Source organism: Corvus cornix, chromosome 1A, assembly GCF_000738735.6.
Source record: "Corvus cornix cornix isolate S_Up_H32 chromosome 1A, ASM73873v5, whole genome shotgun sequence".
NCBI lineage: Eukaryota > Metazoa > Chordata > Aves > Passeriformes > Corvidae > Corvus > Corvus cornix.
In genome coordinates, this window is record NC_047057.1 from 65743218 (window position 1) to 65766438 (window position 23221).

General features: G+C 41.6%; 1 long non-coding RNA gene across 2 annotated transcripts in view; it reads right to left on the bottom strand.

Moving 5' to 3' along the window:
* Nucleotides 1-1176: 1176 nt before the first annotated feature.
* Nucleotides 1177-23221, bottom strand: part of LOC104696092 — a 31247-nt gene continuing 9202 nt past the window's right edge. The window contains exons 2-4 of one of the 2 annotated variants that reach the window (XR_005604565.1): nucleotides 4329-6113; nucleotides 1637-1775; nucleotides 1177-1218 (exon numbers count right to left, since the gene is read on the bottom strand). This is a non-coding gene — a long non-coding RNA (uncharacterized LOC104696092). Of the gene's footprint in view, nucleotides 1219-1636; nucleotides 1776-4328; nucleotides 7216-23221 lie in introns of those variants that run through there. The other variant, XR_002047868.3, reaches the window with a different exon arrangement.

The window sequence follows — 23221 nt, forward strand, 5'->3', positions numbered from 1 at the left end:
CTGTTGGGGAAATAAAGTCTATATTGGTTTTTAGCTTTATTTTTTAGACTTTATGGTAAAGAGTTTTGAATTTATTTTTCTTAGAATAGAATTTTATTTCTTTAAAATACATCTGGCTAGTTGGCATAAAATGAAACTATAGCTGGCTCAGTCCCTAGAGTTTAAAGGAATATTTCTGGTCACAGGGGATTTAGCTCAGAATTTATTTCAGGATTATGCACTTGAGGATTAAGGCAAAATAAAATCCATGCAACACTTACTACTTTATATTTAAAATTTAGAACTGCTTTGAAAAACCCAGCCAGAATTTTTTTTTTAAACTTGTAAAAGATTACTGTTAATCTTTCAAGTTTTAATGCTGAAGTTATCTCTGTAGAAACTGTACATATCTGTGAAACACCTGTTTGCATAAAATGACAGGATTTGTTGAAGTCATACTTCAAATGGGTATCTTTGGTTTTTTATTTCTTTTCAAGAATGCACCACATTGCCAATCCTAAATCTTCTTCTGCACTTAGGATGGGATTTCTGAAAGCACTTTTTTTCACATCTAACTCTAACCTACCTCAATCCCAATAGTGGCTTAAGTGGGAGCAGGATTATGTCATCTCAGAAGACTTTTGAAAATCCAAAATTGCTCCTTATTATTACTTCATTTAGGTCATGATAACTCATTTTTGCAGAGTACTGAACTAACACTCTTAAGAATACAGTTTTCCATGGCTCAAGAGGAATCTAAGATGGAACTTTGACATCTGGATTTATAAAAGCCCAGAAATACTGGGCTTTCACCCAGGTCTGGGTGTGAGGGACCAGCTGCAGGACTGATGCCCAGTGCTGTGGAGCTCACAAGGCAGTTTTGAGCAGGTGTAAAAAGATGCAGCTCTTCTGAGACATAATTGTCATGAAACTATGGCAGCTGAGCTCCTTATGTCAGGCTTAAAACAACCTCTCTATCATTTACTGAGTGGTTTATGGTACTCAGGGGCAGTTGGTACCCCTAGGTGAGATACTACCTGTGGAGCTGCCTCCAGCCCTGGGGTCGCAGCACAGAAAGGACATGGAGCTGTTGGGGGGAGTTCAGAGGAGGCACCAAGATGACCAGAGGGATGAAGCAGCTCTGCTGAGAGGAAAGGCTGAGGGAATTTGCTTTTTTCAGCGTGGAGAAGAGAAGCTGCAGGGTGACCTCATTGTGGCCTTCCAGTGCCTGAAGGGAACCTGCAACAAAGATGGAGAGAGACTATTTACAAGGGCCTGGAATGAAAAGTCAAGGGGGATGGCTTCCCATTGACAGAGAGTAGGCTTAGATTGGCGGTTAGGAAGAAATTTTCCCTGTGAGGGTGGGGAGGCCCTGGCACAGGTTGCCCAGAGAAACTGTGGCTTCCCCATCCCTGGAAGTGTCCAAGACCAGGTTGAATGGGGCTTGGAGCAGCCTGGGATAGTGGAAGGTGTCCCTGCCCATGACAGGGGGTGGGATGGGATGAGCTTTAAGGTCTCTTCCAAGCCAAACCATTCTGTGTTTCCATGATTTTGACATCCTGATGGTCCTCAGAAGGAACTCCTATAGAGGGCAGCACAAAGCCTGTCCCTGACTTCGGTGATTCACAGAAAGCATGGTGTCCACATGATGACAAACCTCAATGCTGTCCTGATGCATCCTCTCCATCCTTGTTTCTCCCATGTGTGTGTCCAGCTCTACAGCCAACTGTAAAACTCCTGGCCACACAGTCCCCAATAGCAGCACCTGCGTGCACTGCAACCAGTCTGAGCTAACACTGCAACAGAAAGAGGGTACAGTCAGAATACCTCTTCTCTCACCAAGCTAAACAGCAGTAGGTCAATATAATAGAGCAGTAGCAGATCAATACAGGTTTATGAGCTGATTTCTAAAAAGCAAAAGCACAAATGTAAAAATGAACTTGTTTCCTGCTTTCCAGTGTAACACCACTTTCCTTACATCACATTCAAATATTATCTTGCCCTTTCAGCCAGCTCCAACTTGACCTGACCACAGCAAAACTAACAGCTCTTGTGACCTTCTTTGCCATATATCAATTCAGCTGAACTAAATTTTTGTATGAAACTATCCAGCTCAGATGAGGGGCACTTTTTAGTTCTTGGGAAGAAGAACAAACAGCAATGCTAAGAAGGACACAGAACTTCCAGAAACTAGCAAAAAAAGGAGAAGCTCAGAGAAACTCATCACACCAATGAGCAGTGAGACTTGACAAACCCGTGTTAAATGGAGGAACCATAGTAGCACACTCAGCTCATTGCTTCCCTTCAGAACAGGCATTCTATAATTTTTTTTTTTTTCTCATCTTTAACTAAAGTTTGATTGAAACTCAGCCCTGCCTATTTACTCATCCACAGCTTCACAGCCCAGTAGTTGTGTTTGAGAAGCAGAAGTGGTTTTGTGCAGGGTTTGTGGATATATCCACCATGGGAGGAGGAACTATTTTTAGACGTATCCTGATGCATCACTGTGTTTATGTAGAAAATTTAAAAACAGTTGGTTAGAGAAAATTTGACTTCTCTGTTAGCACATGAGTGAGAGCTGACTCACATTTTTATTATCTGAGTGGGTCTCATCTACTGGAACCACTGTTTCCAGTAGTTGTATCTTGTATTTCTCACATCATCAGTTCCTCCTCTGCATGTCTCTCCCACACATATTTAAACTTTCAAGTATCAAGAATAAGGGAAATAGAAACACCCTATTCATTTCAGGAGGCAAAATAAACCACTCTTTTGGGGTTAGAATCAGAACAACAATTTCAGGATACAGCTATTAGTCAATCAGCATCTCCAAAGTGCTTTGTGCAAAAGTTTTCTGGAAGACCAAAATGAAGCCCCAGCAAGGAAAGGCTGCCATGATTGTAACAGAGAAGTCTTTGCTAAGCTATGCCAAGTAAAGTAAATTATGAGTGATCTTTAAGAGATAGGGTTTTTTCAGTGTGATATTTTCACATGAAGACTAATACACTTGAGAATTTTGTTGCATCAGACAAGTAAACACAGAATGATACCCCTGGAAGCCATCTGAAGACAGTTTATAATGCACACTCCTATCCTAGGACCAGCCCTAAGTTTTTCAGTTCTCCAAAACCTTTATCTAGCCACTCTCATGTTCAGTGATAGAAATGACACCAATTTCCTAGGCAGTCTGGTCCCAGTGATTCAGATTCTTACTATTAGTTTCTTTTTCTAATGTCTATTTAAACCCAGTCCTTCTTCTAGACCCCACTGGCATAAGGACCAGAGTTTTCTTTCTCTCATTGCGACTTACTGCTGTGGAAAACAAAATTTCATGTAAGAGGAAACATGATTTTTCTGAAAAACAAACAGTGCTTGAGATTGCGAAATACGAGGGCTTCTTCATGCTTTGTATTTGTTTTAATGTTTTCATGCATGTCTTTTCTCGCTGGTTTTAGTCAAAATCATTATGAAAAAAAGCGCTGTTTTTGTTGGTGTCTCAGAAATGTAGTCCCAATCTGATTATGCAATAAATCAGAAAAGGCAGACTACTCTCATGGGACTGAAGTGCTGGTTTCTGGACCAGAATGGTTTCAGAAAAGCTAAACATTTAGATTTTTATCTGAACCAAGCTATGTGAGGCTCTCCCATCACTTGTTAGTAGTCTGGTTTTTCACCTCCAGAGACTTCAGTTTAAGTCCTGGTTTGGGTCACAGTGAGAATGAGTTTGGTGGCTTGCATCTTAGTGGACTTCTGTCAACAGTGAAAAACCACCACACAATCCTGCACAACTGGAAAGTTCTGCTTAAAAGAAAGCCTGGACTGGAATATCAGAGGTCATTACAAGTCAGGACAGAAGGGTAATGCCACAGCTGCATGGAGAATTGGGAACAGCACCTGACACAAAGAAGTCCAGGGACAAGCACTATACATTAGCTGCTGGCTTAAACTGGGACATATTTATTGTTTGTCCAAACTTAATGAGTTTGTCAAACTCATTTTGAAACAATAACTTCACCTATTACTAAAAATATCTGATGAGAACCTCATACTGAGCAATGATGACAAGGAAAGCAATCTCAGACACTGCACTTTAAATGAAATGGTTTGGAATATGCTTTACCATCATCCCCACAGAAAATAGCTATTAGAGGAATGATTTGTTGTACAAAAGTTTTTCTGTACGAAGGTCTCTTAAAAAGTTTGATACTGTTGACCTCAAGGGAAATACAAAAAATAAAGGAAGTCATAGAAAATGGTGAGTTGCAGATCAGAGTATGGATTTTACATTTACCATACTAAAAAAATAAGCCTGAAGTAAAATAAAAAAATGCAAATAATGTCTTTCTCACCTTTCACTCCAGTTGCCCTTTTCTCCTTCAGTCATACACACACAGGAAAAAAAATCCTTCTCAGTTGCTCTGCAAACACATAGACACAAAAAGAAGTAGAAGTACTCTTGTTTATAGGCAGATGCCAAGCACAGGCTTCTCAGTTCAGGTGTTCCAAAGCTTCAGATGCCAAGTGAAAGAGCTCACTGTCCTGTAACCCAAAGGACTAAGAGGATTTCCCACCAACTTTTTTTGAAAGTTCACAAGTGCTTTTGGTCTAGAGATGAAAAGATTTTTTTCCTCCCATAGGAGTATCTGAGGAAAAACCAAATGGAAATGAACAGAGTTCTGTGCTGTGAGTGTGGATGTCACTTCAGGTACTGGCAAAAGGCTGGGAATTCAATCACCCATGCTGGAATTTGCAGCTTTTATTAAATAAAACCAGAACAATTGTGCTTTTTTGTTTGTTTGTTTGTTTTGTTACCACAGTTGCACTAGAAGCTTGTACCCCCCATGGCAGGGGGGTTGGAGCTGTATTATCTTTAAGGTCTTTAAGGTCTAACCAATCTATGATTCTGTGATTTAGAGGACAAAATAAATAAGTAAAAAATTAGTTTTCCTGAGTTTTTGGTGTGTCTAAAGTGAGACTGGAGTCATGTGAAAAGTCACATGCATCTCAGCAGAATATCAGCCATGAAGAGGGAAGCTAGAGTGACCCACATAATCTTAAAAAATGGGCTTGCACCCCAATCTTTCAATAAAATTTATTAAAAACATGGAAACAATCCCTATGAGAACTAAGGCATTGGTTTTATCATTCATTTGCAAATATCAATTTTAAATATCTATTTTTCTGATGCTTTATCTATAGGTTATTTTCTGAAGAATTCAAGTTCAAAATACATTTCACCTTGATAACAGCTTTCTCATACAGTGAAATCTACTGCATAATACAGTAACCTTAACAAACATGTTCTTACAGTAGTTTTCATCAAGTTTTTAAATTTCACATTATTGATACCCACAGCCCATAGCAGAATGTCAGCTGTGGAACTGGATCAAAATTCAATTCTCCAGTCCCTTATGAAGGGGACAATAGATATTCAACTATGCATCAGCTGAGGAGAGGTAGAAGAGTTTGTATTCTCAGCAACAAGACCGATGGATTTATGGGAACAGTGAAATAAAAATTAATATAAATGTAACAAGAGTTAAAAAACATACATTATTCTATTTTAAAATGGAAACACAAGAAAGCAGATCTTGGTAAACAAGTGAAATGCCCTTAAAACAAAAGTCTCTTGAAAGCCGCTTCACAGCAAGTGAAGGTTCCACACAGTTCAAGTGTTTGCTAATGTCCACCTCAGAAACATCAGGGATCAGCTTGATGCATTTGAAGACGCTGATTACAATCCCATTAGCTGCTGTATCAGCTGTGTTCACAATTTAAGAGCCTGAACCTAACCAGGCCTCAAGCCTTCAAGAAGAGGACTGACCCCACTAGTGAGCTCCTGCTTCACAACCCCATTTAAAGCATTTATTTTTGAATGAAAAGTAACAGAAGCCTCGATTCTTTCGAAGCATTCAATTCCTCATAGTGACTGTTTCTGCAAGAATATAAATTACCAGATGGGATTTCTGCACCAAATTCCACTTCAGACAATAGCAGCTTGATGAAGATCTACATGCACTTTTGTGTTGAAATGCTATTGCCAATGTCTTGCCGTGCTGCCATTTTCAGCTTGGAAATAGACACATTTCAGGAACTGTAAAATGTTCTTGAGCATGTTCAGGACCTGCAACAATCTGTAGCATATAGTAATTGAATCAGCATGGTAAACTTCTGTTTGGAGCCCATTAAAGTCAAACTTACTAGAATAGCCTGCTTCCAAATATAGTACAAATGCAGATTGAATGCAATGATCAGATAATAAGATCAAAAACACAGAGGAAGTGCTTTCTTCCAAAACACATAATTAAATTGTAGATCTCACTGGTACAGGAGGCTTTGAGATTGAGATTAAAAAAACCATCAGATAAATACGATGACAATCCATCTGTCAGTAGCTATAAAAAACAGGAGTGCAGACTGAACCTCTGGCTGGGAGAAGCACCAAGAGAAGTATTTAAAGTAAAATACAAAATCTCAAGGCGATTCCTGTGCAGAGACATGTTCTTTTTCCTCCTGTCCTGCTCAGGAGCAAGTCAACAATCAGAAAGGCAGCACATAGTGGTATGGAAAAAGTTGCATGAAATTGCAACCTCCCTCTTTCCTTAGTCATTATGGAAGTGCTAAGCTTTTTGCCTCCAGACTGTAGATGTCACCTGAGGAGGGGTCATTGTGAGTGACAAGCTTTGTTTTCAAGCCAGGAAGGGTTATAGCGAGGATTACAATTAGCCCCATCTTTACTGGCTGCACACATTAGAAGAATTGTCTTTAGAAAACAAAAAGATGTGGGAACTAATTGGCTTTTCCTTCCCCTTGCTTATCAGTCACACCTGCAGCTGGAATCAGTAGGAACAAATGGGATTTCCACTACCTGGGGCTTCCCCAGTGGCCAGCACGGGTAAGTTATACACTATAGTCACTATTTCCTGGCTGCAGGGCAATTGTTTATTGCATATGTTATTTACACAACAGAATTCTGCAAAGGCAAGAGAAGTCTGGGTCTGCATGTGAATTCGCCCTGATAAATACACCATCCTACTTCTTTAAAGCAACTTTTCTACTAAATTGACTCCCTGGGCCATTCCATAGAATCCCAGATCCATTCAGGTTGGAGAAGACCTCCAAGGTCATTGAGTCCAGCCTGTGACTGATCCCCACGTTGCCACCCAGACCAGAGCACTGAGTGCCACGTCCACTTGTTCCTTGGACACCTCCAGGGATGGGGACTCCACCACCTCCCTGGGCAGCCCCTGCCAATGCCTGACCACCCTTTTGGTGAAGAAATTCCTCCTGATGTCCAGCCTGAACCTCCCCTGGCACAGCGTGGGGCTGTTTCCTTTTGTCCTGTCCCTTGCTCCCTGAGATAAGAGCCTGACACTCACCGGCTGCACCCTCCTGTCAGGAAGCTGTGGAGAGCCAGAAGGTCCCTTTGTGCCTCCTTTTCTTCAGGCTGAGCCCCACCAACTTCCCCAGCTACTCCACACAGGACTGACTCTCTAGGCCCTTTACCATATTCCTAATGTGGTATCATAGCTCTTTCAGAGTCAATGAGAAAAATCTGTAAAATACAACTCCACATATACTATTTCAGAGCAGACTGAATGCTGTCAGATTGGACAAACAATTAAGATTTTGTAGGCTTTACTCCCAATGATAAGAATGGCTGAATGAGCTGGATGGGGAAGAATTGGAGCATTATGAGACTTGTGTTTGTGTTTCTGCAATTACAGGGGAGAATTTAGATGAAACCATTCTGCTGTCTGTGGCTTTAATGAAGACCACTTGCCTTGCCTAATCAAAAAAACAAAAAGTATATAGTTTAGATCCAAAAATATCTTGGTTTAATGACGCACACAGGCAGAAGTTTGTAAGTGGGTAAACTTCCTTGCTGCACAGCCTCAGTGCACCTGTGCAACAGCTGGGTTTAATCTGTTGAAGACTGTATTTTAGGAGCCATTGCCGGATTTTAGGCTGGAAGCAGAATAGTGCCCCACCCAGCCATGTTCCAGTCCACAAACTACTTTTAACATTTCAGCAAGGGTAGAACAATTGTATTCTGTGGGTTAAAGAAATCCAGGGATGATCTATGTGTTGTTGGGTGTTTAAAGAGAAGAAAAAGAAAAAAAAAAGAGGGCAGTTCAGCCAACAAGGAAACAACCTAATCATCTGGTCTGGTGCAGCAAACAGAACATCTAGACTTGCCGATAAACATGATTGATACTTGTGCTACATTCATTACAGAACAGTATGGACAAACAGGATTCTGATCAATACCAGCTAAGTTTATAATTTTCACAGTTTCATTAGAAATAAGATCTGCACTTCTTCCATATCTTTCAACAGTTACATGTATTAATAGTCTGTACCAACAAACATACAGACATAGACATAAAGATCAAATACTCTGTCCAAGGGCCAAGCACAAATAACTATCAGCAAATGACAGAAGGGTAAATAAACAAGGCTCTAAAGCCTACAGGCTTTCCCAGCAGCGATTTAGGAGACCTATCTTTGGACATTTCTTTCCTCCTCCCCCTCCAATCATGGGTAAAATCTTGATACCACTGACCTAAGTGGAGCCAGGTTTTTAACCACTAGCCTTGCCATATACATCCATCTGTTAAACAGATGGTATGAGATCAGGGTATGATCTCATACCTTCTCAGGTACAATATCAAACCCCAAAGCATCTAGAGAAAAGGATCTGCATGTGACAAGACCACCTCGGCACCACTGCTTCACCATGAAGATGAGAAGAGCTCTCTTTTCCAAACTTGCAGAAGGCAGGTTTTTCAAAAAAGGACCATAAAAGTGTTGGTAAGATCTGACACTGCAGGACACTATTCCTAAGGTTCGACACACTCCTTGATACACTGCCCCTTCTCCCTTCTATTTTTGAAGCCGCTCTTCTAGCACTGAAGATTGCTGGACTGAAAAGTGAAACACATAATAAAATCAACCAAAATTATTACTGAAAAAATAAACCCTCCTTAACACTGTGATTAAACTGTCAATTTATGGCCCTCTGGAAAAGTTATTCCACCAGCAGTCAATCCAGTCTACTGATGCTTCCTACCCATTCAGAATCTAATGTAGCATCTCAGTGCTACTTGGCAATGTACTGTTCTATAAATCACAAAATCATTTAGCCTGAAGATCTCTAAAAACATCAAGTCCAATTGTTAACCTAACACTGCCAAGGCCACCACTAAACCATGACCCCAAGTGCCATATCCATGACTTTTAAACATGTCCAGGGATAATGACTTCACCATTCTCTGGGCAGCCTGTGCCAGTGCTTGACAACCGCATCTGTGAAGAAATTTTCCTTAATGGCCAACTGCATCTCCCCTGGCACAGCTTGAGGCCATTTCCCCATGTCCTGTCTCTTGTTATTTGGGAGAACAGACCAATCCCAATCTGGCTGCACCCTCCCATCAGCGAGTTGTAGAGAGTGAGAAGGTTCCCCCTGCACCTCCTTTTCTCCAGGCTGAGCCTCCCCAGCTCCCTCAGCTGCTCCTGGTACTCCAGCCCCTTCCCCAGCTCCCTTCCCTTCTCGGGACATGCTCCAGCCCCTCAATGTCTTTCTTGTAGTGGGGAGCCCAGAACTGCCCACGGGATTTGCAGTGCCTCAGCAGTGCCAGCACAGGGACACTTCCTCTTTCTATCAGCTACAGATCAACATCCTCTCATCTGTGGCCCATCTCATACAAAGTGAAGCTGCTCCTCTCAAGGGACTGATGAAAACTTATTCCACAAGCCATGACATTCCATTGGTTAGACATCCATCAAGGGCTGGGACCCTGGATTGCGTTCCTTGTTTTGGGGCCTAATTATGTGTGACCTCAAGTGCCATCGTAACCACAGACATTAAGAATCCTCCTGAGTCCAGTGACCAGGACCAAGCTCTGGGAGAAGCTCTGCTTTAGATCAAAAAGGTCACTCAAGGCTGAATGAAGTGGGAACACTTGCTTTTCATTTTAATGAGTGAGAGGGAGGGCAACTAGCTGCAGTTGACCTGAAGCAAATGTTTTTTCTATAAGTTTTGCTGAACTGGAAAATCAACTTTTCACAAAGCCCCTAATCAACACAGGCTTTCATGTTGAATACAGATGGATAAACCCCACCATTGCATATTGCATTTTTTTCCTTAGAAATACTATTATTTTCTTCCTCTGTTCCATTTTTCCTGGGAATTAGCTTCACTTACTCTAACCTGAAAGTTTGAGCTTAGACACTTAGAGGTGCAAGGTGAGATCCCTAATCCACTAGTGCAGTGACTCTATGGAAATTAGAAAACCTTCTCATTTTAAAGATTTATCAATGAGTTTCAGTTAATCAAGCACAAAAGAAGGATCTCAGCCTGCATATAATTTAACACTAGAAGGAAAAGCAACTTACCAGACACATGCATTAAAAAATAAGAAGTAAGCAAAACCCCAGCCCTTTGCCCAAATAAACCAGCAGATTTCTGAGTTGTTGAGGCTGTGGGGTGAGGAGACAACGCTGAATTCCCGTGGTGTGAGAATATGTGTACACCAATTATATCTTGAAACATACAACTCATGGTATTATTTGGAGGACGAAAGTTTCACCACAATAGAATGTGAGAGGGTCTTTCTGTCAGTGACAAGCCCTTTCACATGTCTTTTCCCTGAAAAGAATGGAATGTCAGCACACCGAGTCACTTCTGCATCTCCTGTCACCATATTTTTCTTTCCCATGCTCATCTCAGCCAGCTGTGACATTGTCCAAGCTCATCTTTATTTGAGCAGCAAGGTGGCCCTGCCAGGCAATTCCCACCCTCGTACATGGCTCTTGCCGGTCTTGGCCATATTTCATCAGACAGATTAACAGGGACAGACAGACAGCTGCCTGATTTACAGACAGATAGCTGGTGGATGGTAGAGCTCTGAAAGTAAACTCAGACTCTAAACTTCATTTGTTCATGGTTTAGTTCTTCTCAAGGGCTTCAAAGCAAAAATTAGCATGTTTTCTCACAAGATTTCCTTAACAAAAAGCTCTGCAGAAATTCCTTTTGCACAAATTCCCAAGATGTTGCAGTTTCAGCACAGCTTTATGCAAATCTCATTTTTAAATGGCAGCTCTGATTCTTCTACTCACCTTTGCTTTCATGAAGCAACAAGAGATTTTGACAATTGACTTTGGGGTGCTCACCATGTGTCAACTGTGACTCCGATATGACCACGCTATTTTCTTTCTCAAATATTTATATTAACAGTACCCCTGAATGGTTAAGAAGCATTTTGAATTTCCCATTTGTAAAACAGGAATTAGGGAACCACATCCCCAACAAATCCACAATAAAACGCCAAGTCTGAACATAAGCATCTAAGGTCCTCACGGCAAAATTTGGACTCAAAATCTGAGCACATTTTTCTCAAACACACTGTCTAGACAAAACATTTTTCAGTAAAAAAATGAATAAATAATATAAGTAATAATAATGTAAGTATAAGTAATAATTATTAAGTAATATTTAGGTTTTCCCACTATACTTGCACAAGACTGAAACCTTCTCATCAGAAAAGGGAGGTTTTATTCTTATCTCATGGAAAAGCCTGCTTGGGAATTACATACTAGGAGGAGTCTTTAGGTCTAAAATTGTTTAAGGAATCTGAGCATACCAAAACATGCTTCCTATATTGGGTTCAATCCCAAACTCAACTGACTTTGTTTTCAGCATCTAAAGAAAATGTATTCAAATTTGTTCAGTTTTATCTGAACAGGAGTCACTGGACCTACTTGGGTTGAATAACTGTGATGGGACAAGAACTGCATTGACCTGAGGAAAAAAAAGCTGCCAGTCTCAGAACACAAGGCTGCATTGCCCAGAAGATACAGGCACTGTAGGGATGGAACCACAGATGATAGATTCTCTGGCCACAGGCAGGTGTAATAGCACATGTTACTGACCCAAAGCTCCCACCATCAGGATGCTCATTCCCAAGACAGGAGCTAGAACTCCTGTAGAAGATTACTCCCAGATTATTTGCATCTACTCAGACAATTGCATTCAGTATGTAAAAATCTTGATTGGCATTAAGAAAAGCAGATCACTTTGGCGAAGACCTCCCTCTTGCCAGAAGTGACAGCTCAGTGTCTCTCAGCTCCAAGCCTCGCTCTCAGCTCTGCAGCTCAGTGACAACTCTCTCGGTGTCTCTCAGCTCCAAGCCTCGCTCTCAGCTCTCCAGCCCCTCGTAGTGCCATAGGTTTAGCTGTGACTGAGGTAAGTTGTGTTGGCAACCACCAGCCCGTATAATCGTAATTCCTGTGCAGCTGCTCAGAACTCTAGGCCTCTCCACAGCACTGAGCCTTCAACCAAAACATATTGTTTGTTTCTTTCTGACCACAAGAAGAAGTCTGGTTTCATCATTTTCTTTGGCTACGTTGCCTGACTAAAAACATGCTATAATGCTAGGAACTCCATGCAGCCTCCTCTGGAGCTAAAGCCATACAGTTGCAGTTTACAGTTCTGACTGACAAAGCAGAATAATTCGAAACTGCTTTCGTGCCCATGGCACTCACCAAGCAAGCCTTCTTTGTACCCCTCAGTTATACACTGAACTCCCCCATGGGCATGAAGGTGAAGATACTCGATGAAGGATTTTTAAAGATGGCATGAGAAAGGATTTCCAGGGACCTGTAGTGCACAACATAGGAATATTGAGCCAGTATGGGAATGGAATGCCACCCAGCTGGCACAGCATGTGGCTCCTCAGGTGTCAGTTCAGCCTGACAACAGCACCCAAGCCTCCTTGGCTCACCCTAGGCTGCACTGCAGTTTAGGCTTTCCCAGGGTGAAGTGATCTGCTTCACTCCTCTGACAGCAGCTTGGGAACAGAAAGAGAAATTATAACGTTTGGAAACATTATTTTCCAAGTTCATGCTCCTCCTGGTTGCTGGAAGAGCTACACTGAATCCTCCTTGTTCTTCATATTCTGCTCACTAATGCTGCTGCCTTTGCCTCCACAATCCCCAGCTCCCTGGCACATCCCCTGCTGTAAAACACAGCCACCAGCAGAAACTTGTGATAAGCCTCAGTGTGGGTCCAATCCAGTGGTTAATAGAGACAGACAAAACTATACTGAACTGGGACAAATCTGTAAATTTAACTCCCCATCTTTTGTATCATCTAACAGTATGTCAGAAGACCATAACACAGTCTAAAAGAGTGAAAGACAATGTGGTTTCCTGAGACTGGGAGGGACTGGAGCCAGTGGCCCAGGAGGTCCCATCCCTTCCCATGCTCTTCTTTTCTTTCCATGCTCCTTTCTTGCTGCTACACATCTAAATTTAGGCTGTAAACTAATTTTAACTGTAAGGGGCATGGGGTTGACTCTTTTGAGTGTCTGACACACTGTAAGAGCAGGGTAACTAAAACACAAATGCTTGTGTAAATCCATCTTTGATTTTGTAATCAATTTAGTTCACTAATTTGTTGCAGGGATTGGCTGAAGTAACATGCCAGAATTTTTACAGCCTCTCTGCCATAAAACTGACAAGCATAGGTTTTCTGGTTTTGTTTTTACTTCCTTTCAAGTGTAATAACTTCCCTTTTCATAAAATGCCAACATATTCTTTTAAAACTGTCAGGCTGCCATCAACCTGGTCATGATCCAGTGCCAGGCCATAGCCAGACAAGATGAGTTACAAGGTAATCTTTCCTCTGCCAAACAATACAAAGATACTGGCACCTTTTCTCACGGCTGCAAATCAGCTCAAAGGGCCACAGAAATCAGAAACCCAAGAATTACTTCTTCCTCTTTTTGGGGTTTGCCTTGCAAGGAAAGTGGTGTTCTGCAAGGAATTGAATGTTTTCACTAACAGCACGCTGGCTTCTTCCCTTTCTCCAAGCCTTTTCCTCCAAAGAAGTCCTGGATATAATTTTAATGAAATTGAGGATGCCCTCCCCCTCTCCAAGTTGTACACTGGATTCCTGAAGACTGGTTTCAAGGAAACGCTACTCCCAAGATGAAATGCAAAGCAGCTGCACAACTTTGGCAGGGGAGACTGCACAGATGCCACCAAAAAGTGAATCACTGCCTCAGCCTAACTGGAAATGTATCAATATTCCTAGTCAGGAAGGCCATGTGGTAGTGGAGACCATCCTTCACATCATGTAGAAAAAATAGTACAAAAGGCCACAGAACCAGAGGATGAACCCCATTTTTTCATTTGGCTGACATGGAAAATGAGGCTTTTCAAAGCTTCTCAGCTGGTAAATGAATACATCATCATGGTCAGAGTTTTAAGAGAGATCTTTAAAGCAGTGGTAGTTTCACGTAACTTCAAGACTGCACCTACATTCTTTCCTGCTATAATCCCACCAAACTTGCTTTTAAAGGATTTGAAATGTATGTGGATGGTACCAAACTTTCACCTCCTTCCTCCATCTCTCACTTGGGTATTCAAAGGAGGGCATGCCAGCCTCTTAATTTAATAGCTCTGGAAGGACATCAAGAATTGTGATGAAAACAAGTGTCTCCATGCAGGACTTGCTGGGATAAATGCAGAACCACCAGGTTTGCACATGAAGAGAGCAGGTAGGGATTGTAAGAAGATCCAGTTAGTGCTTCTGGGAGAATATTCTTTTTTTTAAAAAACAGTTTTAATTTTATGACCACAAAGTATACAGTCAACCTAGAGATATTAGTGCATCAACCCTTCCTCATTCCAATTTGTTGCGCAACACAGTACTTATGTTTTGCCAAGCTGAGAAAAGTTCACCTGGACACTGACTGGAGTCTAGCTGGTTTTCATTTTGTCTACATGGCACCACTGGGAACAGAAATTCCATGAGCCAAACCCTGCCTTCAACTCAATGTGGACAACTCCCTGTTTCCAATAAGGCAGAACAATGCTAAGTTAAAGGCAGGATTTGCATCCACAGTAGCAACATAGTTAAAAATGCCAAGACATACTCAAAAACTGAAACAGCCACACACTCTGGCAATGCTTGCAGCAATAAAAGTATAAATATTAATTTCTTTCACAACAGCAAGCATATAGGGTATTATCAGGTAGTTGCTGGTAATGGTGTGTTATGGAGTGATAATGGTATGGAGGAAAGCTGAAAGGACTTCTCGAAGTAGAAATGTCCTCTACAAAGCACTGAATTAACTAATATATTAATGATACTCATTGCTATAATTACTTGGTATTAGAACAAATATCCACATATGGTACTTGCAAAAAAGCCCATACAAGTATAGTATCCATCATACACATCCTTTTTGAAAACTGGGACTATCATTGGAATTTAGTCAGCTTTGGGCTCTACACAAACAATTTAGCAACACACAATAGCCATTTATCAGAGAATTCCAGCAAGGTATTATCTTTGGGAAATGTGAATAAGAATTTCCAGAAGTAGGTTACAGGTCCCCAGACTGGTAAGGGCACATAACTCCAGTATTCACAATTCCAGTGTTTGCACCTTTTAATCCAACATAATGTATCATTGGAAAGGTAACGTTTGCAGTCATGTTAGAAATCCCAACCCCCAAGCACGCAATATTAGAGAGACGGCAGCTGAATATCAAACACACCGAATTTTAACATATGAAGTTTGAGACACAAATACAGAAAATGATAGGAAAACTTTCACAATATTCAGCTCAATTGTTCCAGAAACATGAAAAGAATGATTAAAGAAAATAAAAAAGAAAGGTGACACAGCTCACTGAAAGCATGAAGTGATTTAGGAGTTTGTCTAGTTCTGCTTAGGAAGCCAAATGAACCACTCACCAAAGGAAAATGATATCCAGTAAGGAAAGCAAATCAGATGAATACACAATTTACACACCGTCTAGATAAGAGATATTTACCTTCAGATAACTTTAAATTCAACTACTGAAATCAAGTATTTCCGGTCTCCAAAACTCTTGTGACTTATACCAACATCTTTATAGCTCTAATCCATGTAGTTGGAGATGAAAAAAAAGAAAAAGAAAATTAAACAGAGCTTGAGGTACCTACACTCCAACTCAATCTGTTACTGCATACACAGCAAGATAAGGTACAGTCAATAAGGAAGTCCTCAGGCAATCTTCTGCCTATAGAACACCCCAAACAAAGTAGTCCTCTTTTTTCTTGCTCAGTATTTTCATTTGAAATGTTTAACTAGAAAATGGGGTTAGATTAAAAACAGATTTCCAGGGAGAGCTGCACTTCAGCTGCACGCCAAAGCTCAGTGCAAAATATTAGACATGCAAGCCATGATGATGGAGAAACCAAGTTTCCACTCTTAAATTTATATAGCATAATTAGAAAAAAATCTACTCAGAAAAATATTTTAAATATATTTTGGTGGTTAAGCAGTACTTTCCTGTCTGATGACATAATCATATTCTTTACATCAAATCCAACTTCACCCAAGAGCAGCTTTTTACTTAAGTCTAGTAGTATAAAAGTATATTAAAACTGATATGAAGTTGAATTTTACATGTGCTTCAAGACATCTTGAATAAAGTGGTAAAGGTTGTGTTGGTGCTATTGGAACTCAGTTTCTTTGCTACTACATGAAAAGCCTTTCAAGGTTTCACTGAAGAGAACAATTTAGGTTGGAAAAAACCCTTATGACCCTTGAGTCCAACCACTTCTTCCAGTCCTCTTCTCCTTCCTCCTGTTTTCTGGAAAGCAGCAACATACCAGCATAATACTTGTCAGTGGATCATGTAAATCAAATGAAAATGTACCTGCTGGATCTCAGTGGGTCAGGAATCAGCACCAGAATCATTCTCCTCTCAATCACCACAACATGGCCTATCATAATACCACAGAACTTAGGAGAACAAGCCCCCAACAACCCCATTTTGCACATCGTGCAACAGTCTTGAGGTTTTTGGACAAAGGCATGTGGACAGCTGTAAGACAAAGGGGAGAGCCTGCAGGTGTGTCCCACCAATGAGCTCAACGCCCCTTCTAGGTGAAAACTCATGTAAAGGGAGCACTGGTTCGATGCCAAAGCTCTAATAACATACCAAATCAATAACTAAGCTAAAAGACTAACCTCATAAAAGACCAACCTAACTCCCCTCTTAAGGAAAGGGCTCACTCTTCTTAGGAAAAAACATGTGCTGTTGGATGTCTAGAGAGTGAACATTATTACAGGCAAGGATCTAGGTGCTGTATGAACCTAGAAAGTAAAATTGGCTCTTGCCTCAGAGAACTCCCAAATAAAGAGGTCAAGGGAGAAGATGCAGATTCAGGCAGACAGCCAAAAGACAAAAGGGACACATGGACAAAGAACAGCCTTGTAAAAGTACCTGCAACAAGCTGTAGACAGAACTGTATCTGCAGGCATTCTTGAGGTGCAGGTTCAAGGAAGATTTTGAAAGAAAAGAACATAACGTGATTTTGTATAACTATAGAAGAATCCTCTAATATATAAGCAGCAGTAGAAGGGAAGCTTGACATACTCAGCATATGGCAGTGCATCATTTTAAAATGAAAAATAATAAAATAGCTCATGAAATGTCACCAACATACCTTGAGCACAGGGTGATATTTTTAAATTATCTATATCTGTTTTGACATTTCAGTATTTACTATTTACCTGCTGTTTTACATTAACGTTGGACTGACTTTATTTTAGCAGGCAGCACTTTATTAACACTCTAAAACGTCAAGTTTCCTCAAAAATGACTTCAACAAGCAATTTGGATGACAGCCAGGTGTGAAAAGCCACCTCTAACCGTAAAGGACTAAGAAATGGAATGAACTTTGGCATGGAGAATATGTGAAGTTCAGTTACTATAAAAATACAGCAAACATGAGAAATAGATGATGTGCCACAGGGAAAAGTCTTACACAGGTTGGTTGCCTAATCCACATTTCTTTCATGGACTCCTAATCATAACATACTGGTGAGTAAAGCAGTGCCAGTGCTGCAAGTTACATTCACACAAACTTTACATACAAACTTTAGCTGTATTTAACATGTTTGCCTTAAAGAAGAAACAGTCCCATGGTAATCTCATAGTCTACCTCAATCCCCCTACCCCAGCCATCCCACAGCTAGCAGGGGATCACTTTTTGCAACACAGACCGGAGTGGGAAAAGACCAAGTACACTTTGAAACATTTAGCTAGTAACTTTTAAAAAAATAGTTTACCCTGAATGTGCATCCCTTTTCGCCTCAATGCTGGACCAGCATGGCTGAGCTCACATCCACTCCAAGGGTAGTTGCAAACCTTCACAACCATGTTTTGCCCTGGGTCATTTGCTTCAAAGAGAAATTAAAAAAAAAAAAAAAAAAAAGAAAATAGAAAAACAGGGCATGGCATTAACACCGTCCTTTTCCCTCCTGTGGCTAAGCAGGACCAAGGATTAGCTTCTCTGCAGAAATCTTCTAGAGGAGAAATAATAAAATTTTGCTCTTCACAGGGGTTTAAAACATGGCCATATTTTAGGAATTGTACCAACAGGAGAGGAAAACTGTTCTCATAACTAAGTGCCTTCCTTGCAACCTTTCCCAGCATTCATGGGACAGAAAAAACCCAAAGAAAAATAACTATCCTGCCTCACCTGGTCATTATTAATTACAGGGTTAATCAAACTAGAAAGACCACACAACCCAATTTAATTAGAAATTTAGAGAGAAATCACTCTTTTTTTTCTTTTTTTTTCTGTTGCTCTTCCATTGCTTTTTAGGCAGGGGGAGAGTAATCAGAAATTGTCATCTTCTGACTGCATGGACAGGCAAAAGCAAGAACTGACTTATATAACATGGGAGGAAGAAAGGTGAGATTTCTGGTGAATGACAGGAAAAAACTAAACACCTGTCATGTTAACTAGAAAGAAACCTGCTATCTACTGAAACTCTACTGAGCAGCATATGACCCCATACAAAGCTTGAATTACAGGATATTTGTTGTAACAAACAGAAAAATCCCAGGGAACCCAAGCCAGGGGTCAGGCTGGGCAGTCAGGCAGGGCAGTATGTCACAGCTCTCTCCCCAAGACGACAACCTTTCCCTGGCAAAGACCAGCCCTGCCAAGGAAACACGTGCCATTTGCCGGGCCAGTCTCCTTTTTTTCCCTTGGCCACAAGGCTAAGAGGAAGGCACTTGTCCTGCTGCTCGTCCCATAGAAAGCCTCAGACAGGGGAAAGGGCAGGCCTATTGATGGGAAGAAACTCTGTAATACACATAGAGAGTCAGTGGATAGTGGCAGAGGGACATAAGGAATGTCCATGCTCCTTTGCTGTCCTTCACCTGCAAGACAAGGCAATTACAACAATGTTGTTACCACTGTGCAAGGTGAAAAATCCTTTCTTACCATCCTGAGTCTCTAAATGATCATCTGGAGAAAGCTTCCCAATGATCAGACCTCAGGTCCTTAGAAGAAGCAGCTGGGGAACCTATTACCTCATGCACACACAGGACAGTTCAGGGCTCCTCAGGACAGGAAAGACCTGGAGCTCCTGGAGCAGGTCCAGTGGAAGGTAACAGAGGTGATGAGGGGACTGGAGCATCTCCCTTATGAGGAAAGGCTGAGGGAGCTGGGGCTGTCCAGCCTCGAGAGGAGCCCCAGCTGAGAGGGGCCCTCAGCCCTGGGTGTCCCTGTGTGCAGGGAGGGCTCCGAGCAGGGCCCAGCCATGGCACCAGAGGAAGGGGCAGGGACTGATGCCCAGGAAGTTCCACCTGGACAGGAGGCGGAACTTCTTCCCTGGGCAGTGCCCGAGCCCTGAACAGATTGTCCAGAGAGGGTGTGGAGTCTCCTCACTGGAAATATTCCAGACCCATCTGGACACAATCCTGTGCTGTGTGCTCTGGGATGACCCCGCTGGAGCAGGGAGGTGGGATCAGATGAGCAACTGTGGTGCCTTCCAGCCTGACTCAGTCTGTGACTTGGTGACAGGTCTAATGTGGCAACAAGCAGGATTGTCCCAAGGAGTGAAGGGCATGCACCCACTCCTTGGAATCCAGCCTTTCGCCTGTCATATTTCATGGCTACTTGATGAGAAAGTAAGGCCACAATTCCCTTACAAACCAGAAACAAAGCTCACAGCACCAGGAGTATTACAGCAGGGCAATAGTGGTAGGAAAAGGGAACATGCTCGGTAATTCCTTAACATAACATCCCAGCTTAGGAAAGTACTTCCTAAGTGCCTGCAGGTCAAAACAAGTGGCTAACACAATATCCTGCCTCTAATGGTATCCAATAGCAGATGCCTGAGTAGATGTGTATGAGAAACACAGAAAGAATAAAACAATTCTCCCTGAGATGTTCCTTCCCAGCTTCTAGCAATCCCAAGTATTATGGGGAGATAGAGAAGAAGATCATATTCCTGCTGATGTCTCCATGGACCTATGCAAATCACCATCCTTGGGTGCCTCTTTTGCCTTACACTTTCCTCCACCTTTCTCCTGCTCTTTACACTGGAGCACAACTGAGCAAAGGGCTGCCTTGCAGTGCTTATGAATGACATTCAGGGCCATCTCAACAAGGTTTGCAGAAGAAATTGTAGGAAAACCCCCATCCTCATGTTCTGCTTCTGCATGCAAAACCAAAGGGATGATAGATAAAAGCCCTCAATATGCAGCCCCTCCTCACTTTTTCTGCTGCCAGAAAAACAGAGGAACTGAAAACAAATTCTTTTTGCGACTTTGTTCCTTTCCATACAACATCAATAGCATAGAACAAATTCAGGAAGTAGGCAGGAATACAGCAGGTGCCACCTAAGAGCTACTGCTGCTGCCTTCGCATGGACTGGGGATGACCCACTGGAGACCTAAGATAGCACAGAAGATGGAAAGGCCAGGCACTGCTTTCCACAAAGAAACTGCATATGCTATAATTAAACTAATCTTCTTACAAATAAATTGAAAATTCTTTTGAAGACCTAGTTAGTCTTAGGAAGCAATGGCATATATAAGCCAGAGCCTTAGTGTAAACTACTTCCTTTCCAATGTATTTGCATACCATTATCAAAAGTGGATGCATACAGCTGAATGACAGAACAACTATAATTGAGGGGAAAATTTGGCCTGGTCTCAAAAATCAAGCTAGAATTATAGTTACATCCATATTAAGTAGAAAAAAAACCCCAACCATTAGTTTCCTAGCTTAAATCTCTTGCTGAAAACACACTTTAAAATCTGATACTAAACAGTCCAGTCATAGTCCTGATACAAAATACAGTACAATAGATGACACACTAGGAAAAATAAAACAAAATTAGCATACCAATGTTTGTGGCTGGACCACTGTACCATTACTGGCATTTTGCTTATGTAGTGATTCCATTGGTGTTTTGCATTACATGGCAAAACCATAGGTTCCCCTTCTAAGAAAAGAATTGCTTAATGTGCCAAATGGTACATCTGGAGAGAAGTACTGCCAGACTGCAATGATAACAACAAAAATACATTAATCCAATGCTTGCTGGCTAGGTTTCTAAATGATGATGCTCCTCACAACATTCCTATTAGGAATCATATTTTAGTAATGTATTACCTAAAGCTTTCAGGGTGGAAAGCATGTTCAATCCACTATTCTATGGCTTTTTATTTTTCTGGCAAATCTGACAGCTTCAGGGGAGATGACTGTGGGTTTGGTGAGATATCATGTATTATTAGTGCTTTGCTTTAGCTTTTTAATCAAATTATTCTATGACCTTTCACTGTCAGAGACACTCTCAGGCACAAAAATTGTTTGATCTTCAAATGAGTAATTTAAAATGAAGCCTTCTGCCTGATAGTGTGGATTAAGTGTCATGTGGTATTTAAAGTTCAGCACAAATATAAGGGAAAACAGGCGGAAATGACCTACTAGATCACACCTGATCCATTATAATACGTATTTCCAAAGTCTATTACACTATTACCATATAAAGTCTAGCAGGCCCTTACGAGCAGTGACTTTGCTACTTCTTTGGGAGGCCTCCTGCACAAATCAAGCTTCTCCGGGCAATGGGATTCCTCCAGGAGAGGCCTCAGTGCCCCTTGTCTAACTTGTTGTGGGGCTCTGTGTGGCTGAAAGTCTACAGCTGTGCAACTCCATGTGAAAACCTGCAGCAGACCTCAGCTGAAGCCTTAAATTATGCCTCCTTTTTAACAGTGTTTTCTTCCTGACAATTTCACTGAAAGAAAGAAAAGATATCCCAAGCATTTTAGACTCCAAAGACTCAAGTTTACACAGAATAATACAAACCATAGCCAGATCTGCTGATTTAACCCCAGTAACACAAAATACAACCAGCAGAAGGAATACAGCAGATGTTGGAAGATGCTAGTGCAGTAAGGAACATGACTAATTCAGGGTAGGTTCATCACGAGCCCCATCTGTCCCAGCAGAGGATATGGAGATGCCTCAGAGAAAGGCTCTGCTTTGTGACAGCTGTGCCAAACCATCCACGAGCACAACTAGGTAGAAGTGCAGCTGTGTCAGAAGCCGGAGGAGCTCCCTGGTTTTGAGGTTTGTAAGAGTCGCTGCACTACAAAAGGCCATCCAAAGAATATGGGGGATTTTTTTCCCACTAAAGGTGAAAGGTTTTCCAACTGAATAACTCCCTGATTCGGAGGCTCCAGGCACACTTTTGGGAACTTCTGGAAAGTGACCTACCTTATAGATCTTGGAGAAAAAGTTGTTCAAAACATCGTTCTGGAGTTGTTCACAACCAGTCTGAAACAGTCTGTGGATCATTTTAAATACTCAGTAGAAAAAAAGGGGTGATTCCTTTTTCTAATGAATATTTCATCCCCAAAAAAATCTAGAGGGCAAATTGAGATAGCTGAGACAAGATACTTAACAGGGCAGCAGAAATGTTTCAGGGATGACACACCAGTGCATGTGACAACATAGACACAACACAGGTGAAATATTTGAAATTCTGTAAAAACGCATGGGTCATTATTACACTCTGCTTAAGGCTGGAGGGGTGAGAAAAGATGTGGCTCTCAGGGTTTTATCCTTTAGAAGCTGCCTTTATGCTGTAAAATTTCTTGTCAGCTAGAACAAAGACACTGCAGGGTGGGACTGCGGGAACTGCTGGTTTTGGAACAGCATGTGGATGGCCCCATGTTGCCATCCAAATCCCTGCCAGCTTGGGTGTATGGGACAGTGCTGTAGATGTCTACTGGGGAGGGAGGTACACTACTCCGGACTTCAACTGGGTAATTACCACCTCCCATAGTATCAACGAATACTGAAAAGTACAATTAAGCCCAAACTGAACTTCTCAAAAGTCTCCATTCATCCTCTCCCCCACATGGAC